This window comes from Physeter macrocephalus, chromosome 10 (genome assembly GCF_002837175.3).
Source record: "Physeter macrocephalus isolate SW-GA chromosome 10, ASM283717v5, whole genome shotgun sequence".
NCBI lineage: Eukaryota > Metazoa > Chordata > Mammalia > Artiodactyla > Physeteridae > Physeter > Physeter macrocephalus.
In genome coordinates this window covers 85532675-85553990 of record NC_041223.1, presented here as the reverse complement: position 1 = coordinate 85553990, position 21316 = coordinate 85532675, and the positions used below count along the sequence as shown (strand labels likewise).

Genomic DNA, 21316 nt, shown 5'->3' with positions numbered 1-21316 from the left:
ACACGGAAGCAACCTAAGTGTCCATCAACAGATGAATGGATAAAGAAGATGTGGCACATATATACAATGGAATATTACTCAGCCATAAAAAGAAATGAAATTGAGTTATTTGTAGTGAGGTGGTTGGACCTAGAGTCTGTCATACAGAGTGAAGTAAGTCAGAAGAAGAAAAACAAATACCATATGCTAACACATATATATGGAATCTAAGGGAAAAAAAAAGGTCATGAAGTACCTAGGAGTAAGACGGGAATAAAGACACAGACCTATTAGAGCATGGACTTGAGGATATGGCAGGGGGGAAGGGTAAGCTGTGACGAAGTGAGAGAGTGGCATGGACATATATACACTACCAAACGTAGGGTGGATAGCTAGTGGGAGGCAGCCGCATAGCACAGGGAGATCAGCTCGGTGGTTTGTGACCACCTGGAGGGGTGGGATAGGGAGAGTGGGAGGGAGGGAGACCCAAGAGGGAGGGGATATGGGGACATATGTATATGTATAACTGATTCACTTTGTTGTAAAGCAGAAACTAACACACCATTGTAAAGCAATTATACTCCAATAAAGATGTTAAAAAAAAATTCCCTTTCTGTCTTTAATCCCCTAGTGGGATTTCTAAACTAACTAATAATCCTACTCTATCCCTATCATCAGGAGGCTGCTTTATCTCCTCACCTGCATGTTGCTCTTTTTTTCATGCTTCTCAGTAGAATTATAACATACTGAAAAGTAGAAATCACTTCTAATGAATCCACTCGTGACTGATGCCAATGCCACTGTCAAATTGGTGACTGGAAACATTTTTCATGAAAAGTAAAGTAAAATCTTCACTTTAGGTGCATTTTTCTAGTTTATTAATTCATTTAACACATTTTTATAGTTATTAAATGTTTTTAAGAGTAAAATGTAGAACTGCATACCTAGACCATGGTGAATTTAAATTGATGGTGTCCACATTAGTGAGATGTCACCGTAGCAGCACTGCTTACAACAGCTAGCAGCTTGACGTTGTTCACAAATTCCCTGGCCAGCTTTCAAAGTTACTCCTTCTTATTCCCGCCTCTCTTCTGAGCCGTTCTGGTGATATCCTGAAACTCACTTGCCGAAGACTTAGTAGATAAAGAACAGTGTTTTTTTAGGCGCTTCCTTCCTCATCGTCTTCCCTTGTTTCAGCCTCAGTGGTCCTCGGGGACCTTTCCTGGTGCAGTGGTGATGGTTCAGGGGGTTTGTTCTGAACCTTGAGTGACCTGTGGCATCCTAGGACGCCAGATGAGAGTTCCAAATGCAGACAATGTGTGGAGTATTTCTGCTTGCAAAGCTAACTGGCCCAGGTGGGATTTGAAATCTGACTTCATAAGCATCACATCAACCAGTCATAGACCAGCCTCAAAATACATGAAGGGCTCAAAGAGGCTCCAGGTCACACAGCTGTCAACAGAGAATTATTTTTATCCAAACCATCTGTATTTAAAAGAGAAAGCAGGGCACTGATGAGAATTGTTGAAATCATTTCACAGTGATGGTAGTGCATGATCAGAAGAAAGAATATGGACTGATTCAAGAAAAGTGTTATCACCTGGGTCTTTTCGGCTCACATGTAATCCTGTCTGTGGACACAGTTTTGTGCTTTGATGATATATATTTTTTTCTTGGCAGGAAAGAACTTCTACCACCTTTTCAAACAGCAGGCCCTAATCCCTGGCAGTGCTTACTCCCATGTTAAACATTTCCTGATCAAGGGCCTGAAAGGAAACAAGAAACAATGTGCACAAATTTTAGTAGACTCTGCTCTCCCCCTGCCTTTTAAAAATAGTAATAATGAAAGCACATTTGCAAGTCCAAGGCTCTTTGAGGGATAGCTAATTTATGAGGAAAATCAGTGATAAACCAAACATTTGTGTGTCCGTAAGCAGATGTAGGAAACGGTCTAATGGGCTCAAAACCAGCACTGGGACCAATGACACTGAGTGTCCCTTGAATAGCGGTGCTACTGTTTTTGAGCTTTAAATGAGTCAGCCCATTTAAGGCATATTATAACCCCTGCCACCTTGGAATAGTGAAAAAAATGTAATATGTGATATATATATATATGATATAAATTATATACATGTAATTTTTGAAAATTACCAAACATTTTTTTAAACCTGAAAGTAAGCAATGTGTAAGATGAACTAACTGTGTTCTGAAACAATCAAAATGTGTGCGCCTTTTTTAAAAAAATGGAATGTAAATTCTTGGCTTTGAGTTTACAAGGGACAATCATTTGGGTGCAGATAAGATTACTGTTGCATGCAGAGTGTGAGCCCAGAGTATTTATCTTTGCGATATCTGACATGACTTTACAGGTGGTTGTGGTCTAACATGTCAGCCTGAAGTGCCAGGTATGCTGGCTGCAAAAGACCTGGGCAAAGACATCTCCTGAAAAGAAACTTACACATCCTGCCCGAGAGGCACTTCTGGGTCACTGAAGAGTGGAACGCAGGAAGCTGCAAACATTGCCCTCCCTCTCCCCCTCTCCAGAGCTCTCATTGCTTAAGTGGGGAGGGATAAAGGGTCCCCTTCTTCACCTGTGCGATAAGATGTAATGGTTGTAAGATTCCATCTCCCCCTGAGTCTCACTGCCTTGTGCCATGATCTTCATAGTTTCACACCGTTGTCCATTACAGCAGAGAGTGGATCAACAACCTGGTCCTGGGGACTTCCCTGGTGGCACAGTGCTTAAGAATCCGCCTGCCAATGCAGGGGACACAGGTTCTATCCCTGGTCCAGGAAAATCCCACATGCTGCAGAGCAACTAAGCCCGTGCGCCACAACTACTGAGCCTGCGTGCCACAACTACTGAGCCCGCATGCCACAACTACTGAGCCCGCACACCTAGAGCCTGTGCTCCACCACAAGAGAAGCCACTGCAATGAGAAGCCCGCGCACTGCAACGAAGAGTAGCCCCTGCTCGCCGCAACTAGAGAAAAGCCCACACACAGCAATGAAGACCCAACGCACCCAAAAATAAATAAATAAAAAATTAAAAACAAAAAACAACTTGGTCCTTCCTATGGACTATCTACTGCCATATGACAGTTGATTCAACTGACCAGGGAATAATTGACAGGCAATCGTGACAGGCAAACCGGCTAGGTAGTAGGGAGAATGCAAGGGGGAGAAGCCCACACACAGCAATGAAGACCCAACGCACGCAAAAATAAATAAATAAAAAATTAAAAACAAAAAACAACTTGGTCCTTCCTATGGACTATCTACTGCCATATGACAGTTGATTCAACTGACCAGGGAATAAATGACAGGCAATCGTGACAGGCAAACCGGCTAGGTAGTAGGGAGAATGCAAGGGGGAGGAATAAGCCATAGGCTCCCTGACCTCAACTAACTGCAGAGACATGATATTCACTGTCAGTGCCACACTTCGGTGTCCTTCCCGCTGTTTTCATGGTTTACTGCAGCAGCCTAACTGGTACTACTTCCTGCGGTCTCGTCATCCACAGTTCTCCATATCACAGCAAGCGTTAGCTTTTTAAAATCCACATTGATCAACTCTTTCCTCTGCTGAAAATTCAGCTACTCCCTGTTGCACTGAGAGGCTTTCATGCACGGGCATCTGCTCACCTCTTGAGGTTCATCTTTCACTGCGTCCCCCCATCTGTGGTCCTGTCACACTGACTTGTCTGCAGTCCCCTGAACGTTTCCTGTCCTCAGGATTGTTGAGAGCCTCTTCTTATTGAGGACTGTTCTCTTTCATTGTGTATTATGCAAATGATTGGAAAGGCACTAATATTCCACATGTTTCAGGTTGGCTGATGGGGGCACTGCATTTGTTCTAGTCATTGATTTTGTCCTACTTTATTTTTAATGTCTGTCCACATCCAGTGAAGGTCCTTAGGCAGGGGAAGCAATTCTCCAGACAAACACCTACTGTTTGTCTGTGCTTAAAAGCTTATTCCGTTACTTGTTATAACTTGATCACGTTTCCTCGAAGACTTCCTGGGACAGAACTTCTGTTCTGTCCAGGCATTCAGAGGTTTTTATATTTTGATAGAGTGTCATTCCTGTATCTCTTCCAAGGTGGAGTTTTATTGTAGTTACATCCTCAGGAATCACCTTGTAATTATAAAAAAAGTGTATGGATAGAGCCATGACCTGATTCAGTAGTAAACCTGAGCCGCCAAATCAGACCAAATACGAATATACAATTCTAGGGTAAAGTGTTTATATTTTTAAAATTTTATGTTAAAAATATTTTTTGTGTGATTTAAAACAATTTTATTATCTTTCTTTTTTGCTGTCATTGAGGTAAATTGACATAAAACATGATATTAGTTTCAGGTGTACGATGTAGTGCTTTGATATTTGTGTCTATTGCAAAATGATCACCACAGTAAATCCAGGTAACTTAAAAATAATTTTTTTTTCTTTTTTTTTTTTTGCGGTACGCGGGCCTCTCACCACTGTGGCCCCTTCCGCTGCGGAGCACAGGCTCCGGACGCACAGCCCCAGCGGCCACGGCCCACGGGCCCAGCCGCTCCGCGGCACGTGGGATCCTCCTGGACAGGGGCACGAACCCGCGTCCCCTGCATCGGCAGGCGGACCCTCAACCACTGCGCCACCAGGGAAGCCCCACTTAAAAATAATTTAAAAGTTGGAATGGTAAATTCACACATATGGTTGAAAAGCTAGAAAAAGGTATTATGTATGCAAGTATGTATATATTCTTTTTGTTTTTTACACAAATGGAGCATATTATATATACCATTCTGCAATTGGCCTTTTTCAGATGTCAGATATACCTTGAAAATCTTTCCCTATTAGAACATACAGAGATTTTACGTTCTGTTTAAAGGCTGCAGAGTGTCTGACAGTTGGGTGTACCTTAGTGCGGCCCCCTGTTGATGGACATTTAAGGGGTACCCAGTCTTTTGCTATCACAATCGATGCTGCTTGAATACATTATACATACATCTTATCACACAAGTAAAAATTTTTCTTGGTCGTATTGCCAGCATGGGAAATTGTTGAGTCAAAGGATATATGAATTTGTAGTAGATTTTGCTAAGTTACCCTTTATAGATCTGCTTTCCCACACTCTTGACAACACACTTTATTATCAGTTGTTTTGCCAATCTGATGTTTTAATTCCTTTGCCAATCTGATAGGTGAAATGGATATGTCCTTGTAGTTTAAATTTACATGTCTCTTATGAGTGAGGTTGAACATCTTTTCCAACGTTTTTAGAAGTATTTGTATTTTCTTTTCTGTGACTGGTCTGTTTCTATTCTTTGCCTGTTTTTCTAGTGAATTTTTTGGCTTTTATTGATTAATAAGAGCTCTTTATATAGTAAAGAAATTAGTTCTTTACCTGTGATATAAGTAAATAAAATATTTTCCTATCTCATTTTTATTTTGACTTTGCTTTTGGCATTTCTTGCCATGCAGAATTTATTATTACTATCATTCGTCAAACATCAATCTTTTCTTTTATGACTTCTGATTTGGATCAAACTTAGAAAGGCTGTCTCACTCTTAGATTATGAAAGATTTCTTTCAAATTTTCTTCTAGTACTCCCCCCTGCCCAGTTTTTTCATTTAAATATTTTATCCATCTGGAATTCATCTTTGTTTAAGGTGAGACACTTCACTTTTTTATAGATGACTACTGTCAGGAAGGCAGAAACCACTCTATATATTTCAACAGAGAGGAGTTAATAAAAAGATTTGGTGACACAGACATCGGAAGCTGAAAGGTAAAAAGAGAATGCTGAGGTAACCAGAGATAATAACTTCAGGAAGCAGTTACCACCTCAAGAGCTGGGGAAAGAAAGGGAAGAGGTAGACTTAGTACAAAACAGGAGCTCAGAGGAGAGACCTCTCTGAGGAGGGCTCACTGCCCAGGTTCTGTGGGTTCCTCTGAGGGAGACTGGGTCTGGAAGGTCTGAAGAAGCTGGAGCTGGAGCTAATGCTGCTGCTGGAGCAGTGCTGTCAAAACAAAGCAGAAAGGAGCTCCCCTCTCTCCACTCCCCACCTTCTAATCCCACTAATGACCCCATGGCAGAACCCAACAGGAAGCAGCAAGCACAGGAGTCAGGAAATGCAATTTGCAGTGTTCCAGACTCAGTGGCACAGAGTAGAATAAAGACAAATGAGAGACAATAAGTAAATACCCATTAAATGAACAATGAATTTTCCCCTATGTTTTGAAATGTCACTTTTATCCTGTAATATAATATTTAAATCTATTTCCAAGTTACAGATTAGTCCATAGATTTCTCTATTTCATGCTCTAGTACCACACTGTTTTAATTATTGTAGGACTATGTTTTCATATGTGAAAAGGTCAGTCCTTTCTCATTACACTTTTTCTGAATTTTCCTAGCTCTTCTTATTTACTTTTAAAAGAGGTGACTTTATACTCAAAGGATCTTTAAAGGAATTTAAAAATCAGAACACTTTTTATTTAAAAAGTCATTTATTTTCCTTTGGATAGGTTTCATTGTTCATGGTAATCAGAACCTCTGTATATGAGGTACTTAACAAATACTTGCAGAATAACTAGCTGAAAATTTAAAATGTCATTGTGTCTTTTTTTATTCCATTCCTGTGAACTCCAAACCAGTTTTAGTTTTATTGTATTGCCAGTGGTTGAGCATATAGAGAAAATGCAGAGATCTTTGCCTTTGTCAGCAGTTCTTTATCTATTGAGTTGGCCAAAAAGCTCTTTCAAGTTTTTCCAGAACATCTTACGGCTGTTTGTGTAATCCAGACAAGAGCTGATGGTGGCTCGGACTAGGGTGGTATCAGTGGTGGTGACAAGTGCTCCGGTTCAGCACAAATTTTGTAGGAGAGCTGATAGTATTAGACGGCAGGTTGAATATGGAATATGTGAGAAAACGATTAGTTAAGGCTCTCTGCAAGGTTGTTGGATCCAGCAAATGGAAAAGAGGGGTTGGCGTTTACTGAGTACGGAAGCACAGTAGACAAGTGGAGACCAGAAATATAGTCTTGCCTTATGCATGAGATGCGGTTAGCCATTCAACTACAGAGAGATAGCCAGTAGGCATCTGGATAAGAGTCTAGAGTTCAGGGGAGACATCTGGACTGGAGTTATCAATTGGGAAGTCACCAGTATGTAGATGGTAGTTAATGCCATGAAACTGGGTGAAAATCATGAAGAAAGTAAATTTAGATAGAAGAGATAAGAGGTCCAAGGACTGAGCCCTGGGGCATTCTAGCACTGAGAGGTTGGGAAGATGAGGAGGAGGAATCAGGGAAGGAGAATGAGAATAAGCACCCAGAGAGGTTGGAGGGCAATGAGCAAAATAGAGTGTTCTGGAGTCAAAGTGAGGAAGTTTTCAAGCTGGAGAGAAGATCAAAAGTGTCAGATGCTGGGCTTCCCTGGTGGCGCAGTGGTTGAGAGTTCTTCTATAATTGCTTCAATTTTCTTGGTGGGCTGGGTAGCAAGAGGAAAGATGTGTGAACGATTTGATAAGAGAGAAGTTATAAAATCGTAGTGAATGAAAGTGGACTAGAGGAATATAGTGTGATTTCTTGGTAGCACTGACAGCCTAGGTAAAATGAGTGATGATGAATTTAAAGTGAGATCACTTGGCATGATGTGTTTTTTCTGCCTGTGGGTACAAGCACTAGAGATGGGACTTGACCAAGAGTTAGATTTGATTTGGCTGTGATTTGACCAAGAGAGTATAATCAAGTGAGAGAAGGGGTATGAAACTGAGGATGTGTACAATCGAAATTGAAGCTGGAAGAGAAGGAAAATGAGCACATGTGGGGAGGGAGGGTGAAGGGCAGTGAAATACGATAAAATCAATGGATATAGTTAGTTGCAATTCTTGGTAATAATGACAAGGACTAGAGTATGACCACAGAAGTGAGGGGCTGAAGTAGTGTGAAGGACAGAATTATTAGAAGAGAGAAGTTCAGGGAATTGGGAGGTCAGGGTACCAGAATAATCATCTAAGGGAATATTGAAATCACCAAGAAACTTGACAGAAGTAGTGTTGGAGGGCATAACAGCAATCCAGGAGCTCGGTATCTTCAAGGAAGGAAGGGGCGTGAATGCCCTGGGGGTGTGAATGGAACATGACTACAAACAGACAGGATACAAACTGATATTGTCATGAGATTCAAAGCCAGGACGTTTTGGGGAAGAAGGAGAGAGAATGATGTAGAAGCGGTTAATGTGGAGCATGAAGAAATCTAAGGAGAGTGGGAGAGAAACTATCCACTTCTGAGGGCGCTTGGGGAAGTGGTGTCCTCGGGAAAGAGCCAAGGTTCTCTTAGGGAAGTGATTCTCAAACTGGGCTGCAAATGCTCGGGCCACACCCAGACCAATTAAATAACAACCGCAGGAAGTGAGAGGCAGGAATCAGTATATTTTAAAAGCTTCACAGGATTCCAGGGTGCTGTCAAATTTGAGAATCGCTGCTTTTGGAGCAAGGAGGCGATGGGAACATTTTCAGAAGCTTTTGTGAACTTAGAAGTGGCTTGTGGTCGAATGCGTGTTTCAAAGAACATAGCGAAAGAGTTTCAGGAGATGGGGATTAGGTGAGATACAGCATTATGAAAGATGCCAAATGCAGACCTGAGTCTGAGGGGTGAGGGGATGAGTTTTCTCTAGGTTTTACTTGTGGTACCTAAAGTACAAAGTGTCTCCATTTTAGCAGCTGCAGTATCAGAAGGACACAACTGTTTTCTTTATTTAAGGCTTTGGTGAGTCCTTAGGAGCTGCAGTGGATATGTCAGGAAGAGATGCTTCAAATAGTTTTGCTCTGGTTAAGCCATCTTGGGATGGAAGCCTTTCAACTGATTCCCATGAAAATGACACCCTCTGTGAGATGGCTACTAGCACTTCAGCTGAAAAGGGTGAGGCCATATTGCTGCAGCTCCATGGTGTCTTGCTAAATTAGTTCTTGAGATTAAGCATGTGTGAAGAGTGGCCGCAGAAAGAGGCCATTCAGACTTCATGCTTATTGGCCTTGAAGGTCATGGGGAAATTGGAAGGAAATTTTGGGATATTCCCATCATATTTTTTAAGACTAATCACTGTTGAACATGACATGATGAGTTCAGCATTGAGCAATCTGGCAACACTGGTTGTCTGATCTCATCCACCTGCCTCTTCTATTTAGTCATCTTCACCACACTTTCATCCGACCACTGGCTTTCGGATGATGACAGCTCAGATAAGATTCCTAACCATGAAAACTCAGTAGAGGTCAATCCATATCAATCGTCTTGAAACAACGTTTGGCAACTTGGTAACTACAAATAAGCAGCAGGAGTTTGAGGTAGACTAGGGGACCATGAGCCATTTTATCCACTCTATCATAATCAAAGTTTTTTCCCTGAAACTTCCCAGGAATTAATATGAATCTTAGCCAATCTTAGTTGTTCTTGGTCATTTACTATGAAAAAGCTGATACACTGGGAACATTACACAAGCTAGTAAGGCAGAGATTTTTAAACATCAGAATCAAAGTCATGCTGTCAGATAAAGCTCAGGCTTAGGCTATCATGAAAAAAAAAATCCTAAGGGGCTGCAAGTAATGAAAACATGATATATAACATGCTTAACCAGAGTGCTCCCCACTTTGAATGATGATTGGTTATTGGCAGTAGTTGCTGATAAACATAACAAAATCAAGTTTTTCCAACATCTTCTCTCAAGAGGACTATAAAAAAATTGGTTGATGTAGGAATTGCGCATGGGAAGACGCATGCTGTAAATAATACTTTATATATGTACTCACTGATCTGAAAATTAAGGTAAAAATGTTGACTCCAATATTTTTGAGCTCAGCATCAATATTCCTATTGCTAATGGACAAATAATGTGTTTGAATACATAATCAAATTTCAGAGAAATATCAACTACTTTTTTAGGGCATTGATTTTATAGCATGCCAAGATTCCTTCAAGTGTGCCCAATAGAATTCAAATGTTTATTTTAAAAATTGATCTGGCCAAAAAATTGCTCAGGTCACATTTTAAAAACTAATTAATTAGCATATGGATTAATTCCTACTTGAGATTGTTGCCATGTATTCACTAGTGATTTAGTAAAGTGGAGAGCTCTCTGGTCTGAGAATCAAGAGACCTGGGTACTAATATATAATCAACAACCAATCAGTTGTATCTCTTGGGCAAATCATTGGCTTCTCTGAACCTCTGTTTCCTTAGTTGTAAATCAAAGGGTTCAAGGTCTTTCCTACTCTAAATTCCTACAATTCTGTGAATCAACTGTTCTGCTAAAACTTGGAGCCATTTAAGTTAGTCAAAAAACTGAAATTAAAGTTAATCCTTTCTCATGGCTTCCCTATGCTATCCCATGCTCTAGAACTTTCCTCCCATCCTTCCTTTCAAAAGGTGGCTTGATGAATAATTAGCTATAGGAGTTACCTTCCCAAATTTCATTCCTAGTGGATTATAAAGTCATGCAAAAATGGGATTATGTCCTACTCATGTGGGATTCATCGTAACAACTAGCGAAATAACTTTACATGGAGCTGCTAAGTTAATAAATGAGTAAATAGAAAGAAAGAAGAAAGAAAGGAGGGAAGGAAGAAGGAAGGAGTTAATTAACTGCTCCATCTATGGTGTGTGCTGATGTTAGTGGAAACAGAAGCAGTAGCCACGTCCTTCAGCTTTCATCCAGGGAAGGTAACGGGACAAATCAAAGAGAGGTTTGGTAAAGATTTTATTTAATTACTACAGGCATAATCACAGTAGAGATCTTTATTTCAAACAAATTCAACACAGTGGAATTCTAGTCCAACACAATTATCTGGTCTTTCCCTTGGAATTTTTTGGGAGGTGAGTATTAGTGTTTGATCTAAACTTTGGGTTACAGATTCAGACAAAAAGAATTAAGAAAACTGGAAAAGACTCAGTTGACAGCTGGACATGTATAAATAAAGAAGACAATCAAGTTATTGAAAAACAAATAAGCAAGACATAATTGTTAGTTCTGGTGAAATGAGAATTAGCATCAATAGAATTTCATTCTTCTTGAGCTTTGCATTCTATTAGAATAAAAAAATAAAGTGGTACATATTTGAGAGACTCTATATTGATAGGTACGTAGGGGGAATTCATAAAGTATAATTTTAAGATTGCCAGCTCTGGGGCTTCCCTGGTGGCGCAGTGGTTGGGAGTCCGCCTGCCGATGCAGGGGACACGGGTTCGTGCCTCGGTCAGGGAGGATCCCACGTGCCGCGGAGCGGCTGGGCCCGTGAGCCATGGCCGCTGAGCCTGCGCGTCCGGAGCCTGTGCTCCGCAACGGGAGAGGCCACAACAGTGAGAGGCCCGCGTACCGCAAAAAAAAAAAGATTGTCAGCTCTGGAGTTAGGCTGCCTAGATTTGCATCCTGACACCACACAGGTTGAGCGAATTACAGAACTTCTTTGTACCAATTCAGATCCCTCGTCCACAAAATGGTGATAATAATAGTACCTATTTGTTAAGGTTATTGTGAAGTTTAAACAAGATAATGTTTGCAAAGCTCTCTACACATTTTCTGGCATATAGTAAATGCTTGATAATATTAGGGAGAGAGCAATAGAGAGAGAGAGACAGAGAAAGTGTGTCTGTGCTGACATCTGCATTTATGTATCTATAGAGAAAAACAATCCTGAAAAGATCGACTTCAAATTATTAATAGAATCAGCCCTGGGGAGTGGAATTTGGGAGAAAGTGGCATACACCTTCACTTTTTCTTTACTGTTGATTCTGTAATGTTGATCTTCAAAAAATAATCAACATTTATTACATTATAAGTTTAAATCTTTAAAAATTTTGACAGTAGATCTGAAGAGATAATTTACTAAATTAAATTAATCCAGAGAGAGCACAATTTAAACTGGTTTATGCAGAATCAAGGCAGCAAAAGAGGCCATAAGTAACAATTCCTTTTGGGGGGAGGCCATAATTATATACATATTCAAATCTGCAGTCTTAGATAATTCTTTGAGCTAGATAGGATACTGCTCTTTCTACCAGAGTTGAGAAAGTTGAGAGGTTTCCTGCATCTTATGTTATCACTCAGCCAGTGAAGAGCAGGGCCGGAACTCAGGGCCTTGATTCTTTCAGACCCCTCCACCACGTTATGACATGTGCTGTGTTGATCATTCCCCACAGAGCCCCAGGTTTAAAGAGACAAGTAATAGCTCATTTACATAATCTCATAAACCCAGCGGAATGGATGGCAACATTTTCTGATGAACTGGCTAATTTGCCTTAGATCTATATAAAGGCATAGGTGAAAACTCAAAATATGTGAGTCATTCTGGTAACTCCTTATATCTTGTAAAGTTTAAATACAGTGATGTTTTAGGCTTTTGTGGCTGGTAAGCTGAAGTTTTTCACCTTGCGGGTAATTTAACATGGTTAGCTTGGGTTGAGATCTCATTTTTTTGGCTGCAGATTCACAGGATCCCCCAGTCTATTCAGTAATTGTGATGCAGTCCTGTAGCATTTAAGACTAAGCCCTAAAAGCTTTGCTTTGTATGCTTGATCTGTAGCGACCTTTTGAGTTTGCTGCCCATTGAACCGGAGGTCTTCCTTGTGAAATCATAGAACACTGCCCCAGTTCACTTTCTGTTACTTGATATCACTGAACAAAAATACCATTATCAGGGTCTGAGAAAAAAAAGATAGGGTACCCTGTCTCTTTAAAAGTTTAAGAATAGCAAGCACAGTAGAGTTAATTCTTTGGGGGCTGTGCCTTGAGAAGTTTCTGGCTTAGAGTCAAGCTACAGATAATTAATTATGTCAGTGAAAAGCTCTGATGGCCTGTTCTTTTCAGAGAAAAGTGACATCATCCATAGAATTCTCTGGCAATAAAGAAGAACAAAGCTGTGAGTGCAGGAAATAACAGACAGATGTCCATGAGTGCATATTTTATCTACTTCAAAGTACATTGCAAGAAGTCATACTCTAGGGCCATCTCCCAGCAGTAGTGGAGGGGTCTTGGAGAGTCAGAGAAGGAAGTTTGCAGGATTGGGTTCACCGACCTCACATGCCCTGGCATGAGAGAGAAATGTGACATTTTTAGGGAAGTTACTAAAAAGATGACAGTGCTCAAAAAATGTTGGCAAGATCATGGCAAGCCAATCAAGTTACATCGTGTGGGGAAACTGGACCAGATGGTGGTGGTACCATTTGTGGATGAATGTTACTATGGGAAATATTACCCAGTGAATTTCATTCCAGGGCCTTCTCTTGCTTTGTGTTTATATCATATTCTCACAGAAAACTGTTACTGACCCCCAGAGCAACTTGTAATGGAAAGGATAAATATTTTGAAATCAGATAACTCTGTTTCTTACAAATCATGTAACCTTGGGCAGGCTATTTAATTTCTTCGATCCTTATTTTCTTCATCTGTAGAATGGGGTTAAGAGAAATAAGTAATACCCATGAAAATAATTTTGTTCACACCAGCGTGCAATTAAAATATTGGTTGTTATTAAATTCAACTCTATCCTTCCCTGAAAAATATGTTAGTTTCATATTACACATATAGTGCCAGACATATTAGTTGGAATACATGTTTACTTACGTAAGCAATTTTAGACATGATAAAAAGATAATTGCTTCAAAATTTCAGGTACCAGAGTAGGAGAAATTCTACTATTAGAGATTTATTCCTCTGAGTTGATACTACCCATTCTGGAACTTTCTTTTAAAAAACATTTTATCTGATTATCAAAATAAAAGTAGTTCAATGTAGATCATTTAGAATATGTATTCTCAATGAGAGTTTCCCAACAGGGTAAAATTAGTTCTTAGAGAGGAGTAAAGAAATTTTAAATGTCATAATGGTTTGTGCACCTCAGAAAGATCACAGTACATTAACAGATGTACATTAAAGTTTCATAAGGGGGAGATTAGGAGAAAAATATCTAAAAAGTCTCCTTAGAAGCACAAAACTGAAAAAAGTTTGAGAAACAATGATTTAGAAATATTTAAAAGTTTACAAAGAAAAACATGAATCACCCATAATTCTAACATCCTGAAAGAACAATTGTGAATATATGTGTATTTTTCTTCACATATATTTTTTTTACATAATTGCAAGCACAGTGTACACACAAATTTGAATAACGTTATAAGCATTTCCCACATCATTCAACATCCCTCGAAATACATTATTCGAAGTCTGTAAAATATTTTACCTTATGGAAGTATTATATTTTTCTCAAATATTTCCTTATTGAATATTTACATTGATTCCAATCTTTTCACTGTTATAAATAGCATCATAATGAACATACTCATGCACAAATCTCTGTCCTTCTTGTTAAAATCCTCAATGAAAAGGTCTCTTGTATGCATCTATTACCAAATTGTTTTCCAGAACCTTCCCAACAAAATTATGAAAATGCCCATTAAACAAACTCTCACTACAATGACTATTATAGTTCTAAAATGTGTTCTGATTTAAGGCTGAGCAATGGTATCTCACCATTGCTTTAATTTACATTTATTTAGTTGTTAGTTAAGTTGAACTATTTCCTAATGAACATTTTATATATAAGTAAATTGTATATTTATGCCTTTCTATTGAGCCTTAGGGTTTTTTTTCACTGATATATGTGAACTCTTTGTAATTGAGGATAGTTACCTTATGTCTGTCATAGTTGTTACAAATATGTTTTTTGGCCATTTAATTGGCTACGATTTTTTTTCACATATAGAATCTCTAATCTCTTTCTTTGTCATTTCAGAGAAAATGTTTTCCCCCTTCAAAGTCAGATAACTACTCATGTATATTCATTCATCATTCATTCATTCATTCACTCATCTGTCTTTAAACAAAGAAACACGTAAAACAAGGTTATATACTGATGGATGATGAAAATATTGTGATGAGAGCCTTGTGGGAACCTAACTGCATTTCCCCCAGAGCAAGGATTCTGTGTTCTCTAACTCACTGTTTGTGGTAACTTTACAGAAAACAACTATTGCAGATAATGAGAATCAACTGTAATTCATTTCTATTTGTTCCTTGAATCATGGGGAGACTTGACAGGAATTTCATGAACATAAAAGGAAGTAATAAGCCAGTATCTTTTGGGGTCTAAGCTTTGTGTAGTGAAAGGTAAAAGGTAGATTTTTAAGAAGCTGTTCTGTCCTCAAAAGAGAAAGTAGACACACTTAGAAAAGGGGAAACACAGGACACTGCTGTTGGATAAGGAGAATATATGCACACAACACACACACACACACTTTACTCATACATGTAACAAAAGTTTATTGAGTTGGGTCCCGTGCTAGGGGCCAGGGACACAAGAGAACAAGAGGCTGTGGCCCCCCTCGGCTGCCAGTCGTGCGGGAAGGGAGAAAACGAGCAATAGTGGTTACAAAGTGATGAGTACAGTGATTAGGGTAGTATCAGGCGACAGAAGGGCAGGGCTACACATTTTACATCTATTCTCAAATCACAGAGCATCACGTGGTTCCTAAACACTGACACTTAGGTAATAGCACACATGAGGTTTTCTTGATAAAAGTTTTTTGAGTGTGGTCCAATAGAGTAAAAAAGCTTGGTAATTGTATAAGCAGATGTAATCAACTACATTTTCTCTTTAAAAGGGTAAATTTGGCATTACAATCTGGGATTTGGCACCAGAATGCCAAATATTGTCCATAAAAGCAGTTAGCCGAGGCTTCCCTGGTGGCGCAGTGGTTAAGAATCCACCTGCCAATGCAGCAGACACGGGTTTGAGCCCTGGTCCGGGAAGATCCCACATGCCACGGAGCAACTAAGCCAGTGCGCCACAACTACTGAGCCTGCACTCTAGAGCCCGCGAGCCACAACTACTGAAGCCTGTGCGCCTAGAGCCCGTGCTCCACAACAAGAGAAGCCACCGCAATGAGAAGCCCGCGCACCTCAACGAAGAGCAGCCCCCGCTCGCCGCAACTAGAGAAAGCCCGCGCGCAGGAACGAAGACCCAACACAGACAAAAATAATAAATAAATTTATTTAAAGAACCAATCAAAAACAGTACAGAAATCTTGTGCCTTTTTCAGGGGTCTCCTTTCTTTAAAAAAGGGCATTCCAACTAGGAACTCATAAGAATTTTATTAAACATCAAAGATGCAATTTTTAAAAAATTAACATTTCTATTTTCTTTTCTTTAATTAATTTATTTTATTTTATTTAGTTTTGGCTGCGTTGGGTCTTCGTTGCTGCGTGCGGGCTTTCTCTAGTTGCAGCGAGAGGGGGCTACTCTTCATTGCAGTGGCTTCTCTTTGTTGTGGCTCTAGGCACGTGGGCTTCAGTAGTTGTGACGCGTGGGCTTCAGTAGTTGTGACGCACGGACTTAGTTGCTCCGCAGCATGTGGGATCTTCCCGGACCAGGGCTCAAACCCGTGTCCTCTGCATTGGCAGGTGGATTCTTAACCACTGCGCCACCAGGGAAGCTCAACATCTCTATTTTTCTACTTATTTTTATTTTCTTTTCCTAAATCAGAGGGCTTGGCTTTGGTTGCACCTTCATTTAGAGGCAATGCTTCCAGCCTCAGTGCTAGCACAAGATGTGCTGTTTGACATTGTTTCTTACCGATGCCAGGTTTTAAATAGAATACTTAGAAAAGTTTAGGAAAAATTGTTAAGTCATTCCTGCTGCAATATAAACTTTTGACAGGGGTGATGAAGAAACTGCAGACTCTAGCATAAACTGTGGAGTCCAAATGCTTGAATTCGGCCAGGAGCTGCTCCTTCAAATCACACCAACAAATAGTGCAGGGGGCTCGGAGGCGCAGGGCAAGCCAGCAGGGGCTGCCAGTGTCTGTGAAGCCTGTGGCACAGGAATTGCAGGTACTGTTATGAGTGGTCCGGGGAGTCACAGGATATCGAGAGCCACAGGGGTGAGGAGAACTGCCTTAGCCTTTGACTTACTGATGCAGTTTGTGGAAAGGCTTTTCTCTGAGTTGCCCAATAGATCCAGCTGTTCCACATCAGTCAACTCACTCCTATGAGGAAAGAAAAAAGAGGAAATTGCCTTTTATTGGGCATCCACGGTATTTCAGGCACTATATTAACCACTTCACATATATTTCAATCTCTTACAGGGTTGGGAAGATGAAGTTCAGAGCTAAGTGGCTGAAGGTCACGTTAGCAGAGCCACAGTATGTCTGTCTGGCTGCTAAAGGGCAGGGTAGCTAACATTTGCCAGGTACCTTTATACATCAGCTCATGTAAAACCTGTGAGGGAACTACTGCTGTGCCCATTTTACAGATGAAGAAACTGAGTTCAGAGACGCTAACTCATTCAAGTCACACTAGCAGTAGTGCTGATGTACGTTTCTAACTCAAGAGTCCCAAGTGCATGCTGTTTCTACCACATTGCTTCTCTCGAGTAGGAGTAAAAATAAGCAAAAAACTAGCTCTAAGTTTCCATCAGCAACTTGTTTAAAGAGAAAGACAGGGACTTCCCTGGTGGTCCAGTGGTTGAGAATCCACCTACCAATGCAGGGGATGAGGGTTCAATCCCTAGTTGGGGAACTAAGATCCCACATGCTGCAGGGCAACTAAGCCTGCATGTCACAACTACAGAGCCTGCACGCCTCAACTAGGGAGAGCCCAAGTGCCACAATGAAGAGGCCGCGTGCTGCAACTAAGACCCGATGCAGCCAAAAATTAAAATAATAAAAAAATAAAGAGAAAGACAAAAAGCAAGTGGGTTAAGGAAGCACATTGCAATAAACATCTTCAGTACACCAGAACATCTGATACTTAGAATGACCACCCCGAGTTCTCAGAAAGACATTAACTTATGTATATTATATTCTTTTTTAAAAGGAAAGGGACTTCATAATTCATTTGAATTCTAAATGAATTCAGTTTGAGAATTCATCCTATTCCCAAACCCCTACAGTTAAACAACTCTGTTGTTTCAAGTAAATGTTTTTCAGTTACTTATAAAAGTAAATATTCAGCGTGACAGGCCCTGTAGGTTCATAGTGGCTGAGATTTTCTTGTATGTTTGTTCAAAAAATTAAACTCTACTTGTTCTAAGTTGGTCAAATGTATGCTACAAATATACAAATCACTTAGGTCAGAGGCTGAAATGAATACCTCAAAAAACACAAAAAATCCTAAGGAATTTAATGTTATGTGATTCAAATAAACCTTACATATACATTTTTTCTAGACAATGTAGTCTTGTTTGATTGAAATATCTTCTCTTTTGAAAGAGTGTTACTTCTATTTCCCAGCCCTCACCAGTCAGAGGATGAAAATGAGATCAAAGAAACTACCTTTTCCCTCTCCTTCCCTGTGCCTTCACCTGCTCTGTGGGATGCCAGGCCCCTTATGCACAGGGAGTCCTCAGAGGGTGACCCACACGTGGTGCACAGCCTGCTCCGGGCTACCATTTGGCATTTGCCACTTGGCCCTTTTCCCCGCTCCAGCCCACAGCCAGCTCTGCTGTGTGAGGCCCAGGGCTTTCTCCTCCGTGTACGTCAGTTGGTGCCAACTTGGAGGCGGCTCAGGCTGATGTGTACACTGAGAGCAGGATGCCAGACAGAGAGAGGGCTGCCCCTTCCCGCCTTCCCTGCCTACTGCTGAATTCTAATTTACCAATTCTTCCAGTTCTTTTTGGGCTCTCTTACGGCAGTCCCTCACCCTGGGACTCAGGCGGGGGTCGAGGCGCCTGGGCTGGAAGGGCTTCGGAGCGACAGACGCTGTGCTGCACTCAGACTCACCCTTCCCCTCTGACCCTGCCCCATTGTCCTTCAACCAAAATGATGCCCTTCCTCCCCCGGGATGGGCTCTTTCCCAGGAAGAGCCTGGGTTCCTCATGCAAATAGCCCTGTGTCAGGGCCACCCTGCCAGTCACTCCTCCAGACAAGGGTACATGGAAGGATTTCACTCAAGCTTGAAAAATACTTCTAGAGACCATATGGGAAGGAGACAGTCACAGGATGAAGTCAGCAGGTGAAGGAGATTTCCATAAATAAGCAGAATTGTACCAGAGGGGTCTGTATAGAGCTATCTGTGCAAGGTCTGCTACAGACGCTGTGTCTGTCTTGGGTCTCCTCTAGCTGGTTTATGTTGACGGGGTTAAATTCATGCAGCCGGGTAAACAACGACGGTGAGAAAGCAATCATAGAGTTGTGCCTCAGCAATGACTTCTCCCACGTTTTACGGGATTCAGCTTCTCCACCAGCACACAGAAAGCTGGACTCTTTGTCTGTTGGACCTGATTACGTGCAGGGGTAGGCATTTCAAGGGCTCTGCCTAAGGTCTTTATTAGCACAGAACCAAAGGCTGTAGTCTTTTGGAATTTAAGAAACTCTACACTGCAGAACCACAGCACTGAAGGGGGGAACCTGGGGCCTTATCTAATTTCTAATCCGGGATGCAGCAGTTGTGTTGCTATTAATATCCCAATGTGGGTAAAAAAAAGAAAAAAGAAGAAAACCACATAAGTAAAGAAAGTGTGTTTAAATCCATGGGTGACTGTAATGTTCAGATAACTAATCACATGAAAACATGACTGCACTTTTATAATTTTCTACATGGAATTTTACCTTTTTAAAAAAGTGGTATTCTCTAGATAAAGGATTGGGGATGGTTTGTATTTTCTTTTCTTATTTGAATTTTTGGGGGGTGAACAAGGTGGTACTTTTTTTTTTTAATTGTGGCAAAATATACATAACATTTACCATTTTAACCATTTTTAAGTGTACAATCCACTGGCATCAAATGCATTCACCTTGCTGTGCACCACCATGCATCCATCTCTAGAATGTTTTTCATCTTCCAAACCTGGAACTCTGTACACATTAAACAATAGCTCTCCATCCTCCTTTCCCTCCTGTCCCTGCCAACCACCACTCTACTTTCTGTCTCTATGAATTTGACTTTTCTAAGTACCTCATATAAATGGAATAGTCTTTGACCTTTTGTGACTGGCTCATTTCACTTGGCTAAGTGTCTTCAAGGTTCATCCAGGTTGTAGCATGTGTCAGAATTTCCTTTTTCTCAAAAGGCTGAGCAATATTGGAGGGTATGTATATACTACATTTGTTTATCCATTCATCTGTCAGTGAGTACAGATGTTGTATTCCACCTTTTGGCTATTGCTAATAGTATGCTGCTATAAACCTAAGTGTTCCTGCTTTCAATTACTGGATCATATGGTAATTTATTTGTAATAGAATTACTGGATCATATGGTTAATTTATTTGTAATTTTTTGAAAAACCACCATACTGTTTTCCACAGTGCCTAAACCATTTTACAGTGTACAAGGATTCCAATTTCTCTACATCCTTGCCAATACTTATTTCCTGTTTTTTGTTTTTTTGTTTGTTTGTTTGTTTTGATGATAGCCATCCTAATGTGTGTGAAGTGGTATCTCATTGTGGTTTTGATTTGCATTTCCCTAATGATTAGCAATATTGAATGTCTTTTCATGTGCTTGTTGGCCATTTGTATATTTTTAGAGAAATGTCTATTTAGGTATGTATCTGAAAAAAACCAAAAACACAAATTCAAAAAGATACATGCACCCCAATGTTTATAGCAGCATTATTTACAACTGCCAAGATATGGAAGCAACCTAACAAGATATGGAAGCAACAGATGAATGGATAAAGAAAGTGTGTATATGTGTGTGTGTGTGTGTGTGTGTATATGTATATGTATACACACATAAATACATACATACAATGGAATACTACTCAGCCATAAAAAAGAACAAAATTTTGCCATTTGTAACACCATGGATGGACTTGAAGGGCATTAAGCTAAGTGAAATAAGTCAGGCAGAGAAAGACAAATGCTGTATGATATCACTTATATGTGGAATCTAAAAAATACAACAACCTAGTGAATATAACAAAAAAGAAGCAGACTCACAGATATACAGAACAAACTAGTAGGTACCAGTGGGGAGAGGGAAGGGGGGAAGGGCAATACAGGGGTAGGGGATTAAGAGGTACAAACTATTAGGTATAAAGTAAGCCACAAGGATATATTGTACCACATGGGGAATATAGTCAATATTTTATAATAACTATAAATGGAGTATAACCTTTAAAAATTGTGAATCACTATATTGTACACTTGTAACTTATATAATATTGTATATCAACTATACTTCAATAAAATTTGAAAAAGAAACATCTATTTAAGTCTTTTGCCCATTTTAAAATCAGGGTTTTTGTTGTTCAGTTATAGGAGTTCTTTGTATATTCTGGATATTAATCCCTTATCAGATATATAATTTGCAAATATTTTCTCCCATTCTGTGGGTTGCTTTTCACTCTGTTGA

General features: G+C 40.1%; 1 protein-coding gene across 1 annotated transcript in view; it reads left to right on the top strand.

Annotated features, from left to right (window-relative positions):
• Positions 1 to 21316, top strand: part of FILIP1 (filamin A interacting protein 1) — a 181363-nt gene that overhangs the window by 84404 nt on the left and 75643 nt on the right. The gene's annotated exons all lie outside the window — the stretch shown is intronic.